This window comes from Sciurus vulgaris (genome assembly GCF_902686455.1).
Source record: "Sciurus vulgaris genome assembly, chromosome: X".
NCBI lineage: Eukaryota > Metazoa > Chordata > Mammalia > Rodentia > Sciuridae > Sciurus > Sciurus vulgaris.
In genome coordinates, this window is record NC_136471.1 from 91,485,136 (window position 1) to 91,492,885 (window position 7,750).

At 41.6% G+C, this 7,750-nt stretch overlaps 1 pseudogene across 1 annotated transcript; it reads right to left on the bottom strand.

Moving 5' to 3' along the window:
• Nucleotides 1–1,837: 1,837 nt before the first annotated feature.
• LOC306651590 (palmitoyl-protein thioesterase 1-like) lies at nt 1,838–3,990 on the bottom strand (annotated as a pseudogene). Its single transcript has 2 exons — nt 3,972–3,990; nt 1,838–3,648 (listed from the first exon to the last, which is right to left on the bottom strand). The product of its transcript is annotated as a palmitoyl-protein thioesterase 1-like (transcript).
• Nucleotides 3,991–7,750: the final 3,760 nt, after the last annotated feature.

Below are 7,750 nucleotides of genomic sequence, written 5' to 3' on the forward strand. Positions count from 1 at the left end.
TCTGACAGACAGAAGGTATGTTCGAGAATTATACTGAGGGCTGAGATGGGCTGGGGCTACTTTTGTGATATTCTGCCAGATTTATTCATTCATGCATTTTTTTTCCATGGATGTTATGTATTACTTAACTCTGCCCTAAGCCATATGCCAGCTTCTGGGATGCAGCAGCACAACAACCAGATAAAGTCCCTGCCTCCATGAGTGTTACTTTCTCACAGGACAGAGCCACATAATAAACATATAATAAAAACAAGAAACTCAGATGGTGATACTAAGTACAAAGTAGAACTAAGGGAGGATGAGTGCTGGGTGGTTGGAAATACAGAGTGATGATTAGTTTCAGATGCTAGGGCAGGCCTCACTGAGAAGAGGACATATAATTAGAGATCTAAAGGCTGGTTTCTCCCCATGGTCTTGTTCAATATGTTCCTCTCTTGCTTGGGTTTCTACAACTTTCATAGTTGGATCTGCTACCAGTTCAATTTTGGGACAAGAATCTTTGATAGATGGTGCTGAATTCTTCCAACAGGAGGCTCATGTCTTGCACACTCTTTAATACATATTTTTATTTTTAATTGATAATAACTATGCATGTTTATAGTGTACTCCCCCTCTCCTGGTACTGGGGATTGAAGCCAGGGGTGGTTAACCACTGAACCACATCCCCAGTTATTTTTTTTTATTTTGAGACAAGGTCTCACTAAGTTGTTTAGGGCCTCACTAAGTTGCTGAGGCTGGCTTTGAACTTGAGGTCCTCTTGCCTCAGCCTCCTGAGTTGCTGGGATTACAGGTGTGTACCACCATGCCTGGCTGGCTCTCTCTGTAGTTGTGACTCTGTGGATAGCCACTGTTTGAACTCATTATTTCATTAAGTCTTTGTAAAATGATGAGAGTCAATCATTCCTTCTTCAATTTAAGAGTTATTTTACAAATCCTTGATGTACATAGAACACATTTGAACAATTGTCCTTCCTTTCTTCCCCAAATCTTTCAGTTCTGACCATCATGTCATGAGAGTCCTGATTTATTGAAGTCATTTACCAACCTTCATTTCTTTAGAATTTTAGCTCCTGTATTAACCATCACTCCCTCCAATATCAACCCTTGATGATTTTATTTCCACTGAGATGATCCTTCCAAATACCTGAACTCTTACTTCCTTGACCTTCTTTCTTACATTGCTCTCCTCACTCATTTGCTTCCATAAAAATAACCTTATAATGTCATCACTGTTATGGTTTGGATATGCAGTGCCCCCAAAGACTCATATATTGAAGGCTTGGTCCCTGATGCTGCAATGTTCAGAGGGGGGGCTTTGGGGAAATGATTTGATCATGAGGGTGTAAACTTTATCAATGGATTAATGCATTAATGAGTTCCTAATTGAATGGTCAATTAGGAGGTGGGGCCCATTCGAAGGAAGCAGGTCACTGGGGGTGACTTTTAAGTGTGTATCTTGTTCCCAGCACCTTCTTCTCTTTGTTTCCCAGCCACCATGAGGTGAGCAACTATGCTCCACCACACCCTCTGCCATTATAATGCTCTGCTTCATCACAGGCCAAAAGTAATGAACCCAGCCAACCATGAACTATCTCTAAAACAGGGAGCCAAATAAATCTTTCCTACTTTAAGTGGGTTTTCTCAGGTATTTTATTGCAGAGACAGAAAGTTGACTACCATAGTCACCCAAACTGGAAAAGGTACAATTATCAACATCATGCATCCCCGTCTCTGACATCTTCTATTGTTTCAGGTAATTCAATCTAGTACTCCAATTATAATAACATCCTAAAACATAGGATCGTCACATCCTAAAACATAGGAGTACTGAAACATCTTTTTTTTTTAAGAAAGTACTCTTTATTTTAGACAACCTCATAAAATTTTCACATCCCACTTCTTGCCCTTAATTCTTATCTTTCACTTGAAGAATAGGCTTAAGAGAGGAAAAGGAAAACTCATAAAAGGTAAACTGTAGCACAAACAAGGTACTTTCATAAAAACATCTTAATCATTTCTGCAGCCTGACATTCTACAGAAGTTGTTCAGAAAGTGTCAGTAGGTCTTCATAGAGTGGGTGGCTAAGACTTCCATGCTCAAATAAGGTAGGAAATGGTATATTAATGGTTAATTTCCTTTACTATCCATCAGGAATTCTCAGTCCTTAGTCTGATGTGGGTTCATCTCAAAGAGGAGAAGGAATATGGAGTATTCTTCAAGTGTTGAACAAAAACAATCCTTTTCTCAAAGAACATTTCAGTAGCAGTTTGGGGTATGCTGGTAAAGATGATTTGGGGGATGGAAGTTAGAAAACCTTACCTCTCTTCATTGTTCCTCCCATGCTCTGCCAAAGCCAATAATAGAGTAATTAGCATCCAGGCCACTTAGGAAAGGTCAGGTTAGTCATAGATGGAATGGAAAGAACTAGCTGCCTTGTTTTTCATTTCCAGTCCTATTTTCTTCATGGTCACACTCCACCCTGCCACTGTCTTAAGTTATGCAAGGTATAAATTTCCTCTTCTAATCAACCCAATTGGATGCTACTTCCCTCTTTTAAGGCAAAGCAATTAATTCATCACTACCTTAGGAGACAGAGTGATTCTATAAAGGCAAAATGGAAGGCCAGTAGAACCTGTCTAGTAATTGCTAAATACCACAGAAGGCAACATACTCGAAAGAGGAAAGTAGCCTATCAAGCAATACTTTTCCAAGCACTAGTTAAATCTCCACCAGCAACACAGAATAGTTATATGAGCACCTCAGGCTTGGATAACAGCCTTTTACTTGCTTGAAATGTGACTAGATGTTGCTCTCAGAATCTTTTACTGTTTTAGTTTGTTCATTCACCTGTGTCTGGCACAATTCTGGCATTGATCTGCAGCAGACTCCCTTTCCTAAGACTGAGCTTGACCACATCATAAGGTCGTAAAACAATCTCCATGGTTATTAACTAATTAAACTTGAATTCAACACCATATGGTGATAGGAGGCAGCAAAGGATAAGATTCTGATCTTAGATCATTCCAAGTAGGGCATGTTAGATGATAACAAGAGAAGGATTAGTTGCAAGCTGGATGTGAGCTCAGGGTTGGGCATGAAGAAAACTGTTTCCATGTATTTTGGGAGAGCTAGGGGCTCCCTGAGCTCTGTTGTGAACTGCAGTGGCTTCATTTAAGGAAGGGTATGATGTGGGCATAAAACCATTCTTCGGACAGTTGAAGATGGTCCCCTTTTGTAGCCAGAAACACCAACTGTTCAGCTTTGTCCATTTCCTTTAGCCCCAGGCGGTCCTGTATGTACAGAGTGGTCTCCTGTAGGGGAATGGTTTCCTTGGCTTGGCCACTTCTGTAAAATCCAAACCACTCAGAGTCTACAGGGTCCACAATGGAATCATTGAGGAATTTCACCATCACAAATTTCTTCAGGGCCATGAGGTTTTTTTTGTAGGACTCGTTGACACTCCGCTCTTGATTTATATCTACCAAGAAGATGCTGTGGTTGCAGTACACGTCCTCCTTTATGGGATTATGCCAGTATTCTGCTTGCACAAGGCCATCCCATGCCAGATCACCAGCGGCAGCAGCGCCGGCGGCTCGAGATGCCACAGCGCCCGGGCAGCTCAGGACCAGGGCAGCAGGGCCAGGAGTACTGAAACATCTTGAAGAAGTCACAACCACGAATACAGACACAAGCATAGTAAAGACAACTCTTATGGAAACATCCTCCCAAATTGTTCTAACTTCAGATCCTGACACAGATCCATTAAAATCTCAGAAACCTCCCACCAGGGACAGAGCCTCTTAAATTCAGATACCTCACAGACTGAACATAAGTCCCTCAATGGATCAGAAATTTCATATGCTAGGACACAGACCCTTAATAGAACAGAGGCCTCATACCCTGCAATATACTTGTGAACAGCTTAGATACCTGAAACATGCACCCCAAATTCTGAGACCTCAAATACTGACACAAATTTGCCAAAACCATAGCGACCTCAAAACCTAGAGAATTCCCAATCATCTCAGACACCTCACACACCGGACATATATCCTCAAAGAATTTATGGGCATCACCACTGGGATGCCTGTTTGGGAAAACACTGTGTTTCATATCCTGAAACTCAGACCCAGAAAAATCTCATAGGCCACATATAGTGGGCAGACCCCCAAAAGTCTGTACATTTCATATAATGGAAACAAAATCCCAAACAGATTTGAAACATTATATCTTGGGTCACAGAAACCCAGAAAGACCATAAAAATTAGATCTGATACACAAAACTTAAATCAATTCAGAATTCACTATATGATCCAGCCCCAGGAATAGCATTTACAGTCAGAGACAATCCTAGAAAAAGTTCAGAGATCATACTTCCTAGAAACAGATTCCTACATGGAGGAGAGATATCTTATCCTCTGATAGAATCCCACACACAACTTGTGATACTATGTATCTAAGGATACAGACCTACAAAAATGCTTGGGCATTAAACATTTTTTACAAGAGCTAAGTGGATTCCAGATACGTATATAAAATCATTTCAGGGGTCTGAAACGTATCTCCAATGGGTAAACAGGATTCAAAACCCTCTGCACTCAGGGACATAGAGCTAAAACTAACCATCATGGAAAGAGTCCCACAAAAATTGAGAGTGCCCACATCCTGAAAGCATAGTCACAAAACGCTCAGTGGCCTCAGAACCAGGAAGGAAAACAAATTGGCTTGGGGAAGTCACAGTCTAGAAAACGGGAGGCCAAACAGCTTTGGACACAGATCCCCTAAAACCTCAGAGACTTTATACTATGGGACACAGGCCCCAAAAGAGGTAGGAGAGTTCAGTCTGTGAAACGAAGACCCAAGTAACTCAGATACCATACACAATGGTATAGAGATTCTCAAACAGATTAAAGATATTGCAACCTGTACAAAGGCCCTCAAACAGCTCAGAGACCTTATTCTCTGAGATACAGAAATGCCAAACAATTAATATCACAGCTATGGTTTGAATATGTTCCCCAAAAGTTCATGGTTGGAAACTTAATCCCCAAATTCATATATTAATGAATTTAGAGGCAGGGACTTTGGGAGGTAATTAGGATTAGATGAGATTTGAGGGTGGGCCTCCATGATGGCATTAGTGGCTTTATAAGAAGAAGAAGAAAAACCAGAGCTAGCATGCTAGCTCTGTCTCACCATGTGATGCCTGCCACCATGTCATGATGGAGCAAGAAAACCCTCACCAGATGCTAGTGCCATGCACTTGAATTCTCCAGCTTCTAGGACTATGAACCAAATAAACTTTTTTTTTTATACTGGGGACTGAAGCCAGGGGCATTTTACCACGAGTTACATCCCCAGTTCTTTTTATTTTTATTTTGAGACAGGGTCTCACTAAGTTGCTGAGGCTGACCTTGACTTTGTGATCCTCTTGTCTCAGCCTCCTGAGTTCCTGGGATTATTAGGGAACAGACAGATGAGATGATAGGAACATGAGGTTAAGAGAATAATTCTATCTAATGGGCCCACTGTGCTGACCCCCAGATGCTTTCTTTTCCAAGAAGCAATTTACCTGCAGCCCTGCCCAACCTAAGTGAACAGGATATATCATATTCCTCAGCAAACTACCTGTTTATTGCAGGAGGAAGGCAGGCCCAAAATAATGTTGATAAGAACCTGTTACCCTGAAGGAGGAAACTTTTGTGACCAGATTATGAAACTCTGGGAAATAAGGATAGTTCCTCTTAACCATAAAATCTGTAAAAATGTGTGGTTAAGAATCCAATTAGAACTGGTCAGCATGAACCAGTGAACTAGAGTTGCCAAGATAGTGGGGACTTAAATGTATGAAGTTATCCAGCTGTCAGTCAAAAGTCAAGAGGTAGACATGGGCAGGGCTCTCTGGAAACTTCTCTGGGATCCCAAATAAAACTGGAGTGCAGGAGAGGCATGTTGTCCCTCTCCTCTCTGAGAGGACCCACTCTCTCCCTTGAGAGTGTCCCTGTTAGGTCGGGATTTAAGCAGCTACATGGGAGAGGGCAGAACAACTAAGGCAGTGGCCAGCGCGCCAAAGAGCAACCAATCAGAAGCAGACAGATAAACCCCACTGACCCTTATGTCCACCTATCACTCAGCAGGACCCCCGCCTATTCCAGCCTATAAAGACCCGGCAGTCTGGGCCATGTGTGATTTTTCTCTGACTCTCCACCCTGACCTCCTGACCTTTACACCAAATTCCAAAAAAGCTTGCTTCAGCTACTTTTGTCCAACTTTCGTTTGACCACCAGCCCTTGCCCTCGAGCTTACAATCCCCCTTCCCTTTTCCTATCCGTTTAATACATTTATTCCTGTTACTCTCAGCAACAAGTCCGAAATCTTTCTGACTTGGTTGCAAGAATCAGGGTTTGAAGAGGGGGTCTTTGCATTGTCCCAGTTTCTTAGAAGGTCCAGCTCTGTAACAGGATTACAGGAGTACACCAATGTGCCTGGCTAAACTTTTTTTTTTTTTTTTTATTGTAAACAAATGGGATACATGTTGTTTCTCTGTTTGTACATGGCGTAAAGGCATACCATTTGTGTAATCATAAATTTACATAGAGTAATGTTGTTTGATTCATTCTGTTATTTTTTCCCTTCCCCCCATCCCTCCCACCCCTTAAACTTTTAATCTACAAATTATCCCGCCTTGGGTAGTTTGTTACAGTGATAGAAAATGGAGTAACTCAATCACCATACAATAAAATGCTCTATCAGCCTTTGATATTTCAAAACTGAGAATACCTCTATTTTATTAAGAAGTATTATTAAGGATCTGTGTCTGAGGCTATGAAGGATTTGTGTCCAGTCTGGAAGGTACCTGAGTTTGGAAGGCTCTATGGTGGGAGATTACTGAAATTTTCTGAGACTCCCAACATTATTTGCACATTTAACAACCTACAAAGAGATACTAAGAAGTTCAGTGATCTCACATTTTGGCCATTCTGGCACACCACTAAGAACAGTAATGTGTCTTCAAATTAAAGGAGAGAACCTCAAAAATCCAGAGATAGCCACAGTCAGAGATACTGATCCTCAAATATGTCAAACACTTAAAAATAAAAAAAAATGTAAAGTCAAGCATCTCACAACCACAGAAATGGACCCACAAAGTGTTCAGAGAACTCATGCCATGGTCAAAAATAAACCAGCTCAGAGAATTCACATTCTAGAAGTGTGAGATGTCACATGTTGGGAAGTACAACCCCAAAGGGTTCAGAAAGCTTACAGCCTGGGATACAGAGCAAAGATGTGGAATACAGTCTAGAAACCTCACACCCTGAAACTCAGACCCCCAAACATTCCAAGGAATTTATAGCCTTGGTCCCAGAAACACAAACATCTTAGTGACCTCACATCCTGCAACACAGGCTCCCAAATACCTCAGGACCTCATCCTACAAATCCGTAATCCCCAAATACCTCAGAGTTCACACCTTGGAAACATAAACACAAAGCACTCAAGGTCCTCACAATACTTGGAAGCAGAACCACTGGGCATGATGTCACATGCCTATAATCCCAGCAGCTCAGGAGGTTGAGGCAGGAGGATCCAAATTCGAGGCCAGCCTCAGCAATTTAGTGAGACCTTGTCTCAAATTAAAAAAATAAAAAGGGCTGTGGACATAGCTCAATGTAAAGCACCCCTGGGTTCAATCCCAGTATCAAAAAAATAAAAAGTTCCTATCAGCTTGTGAAGCTTCCAGTGGCTTCAG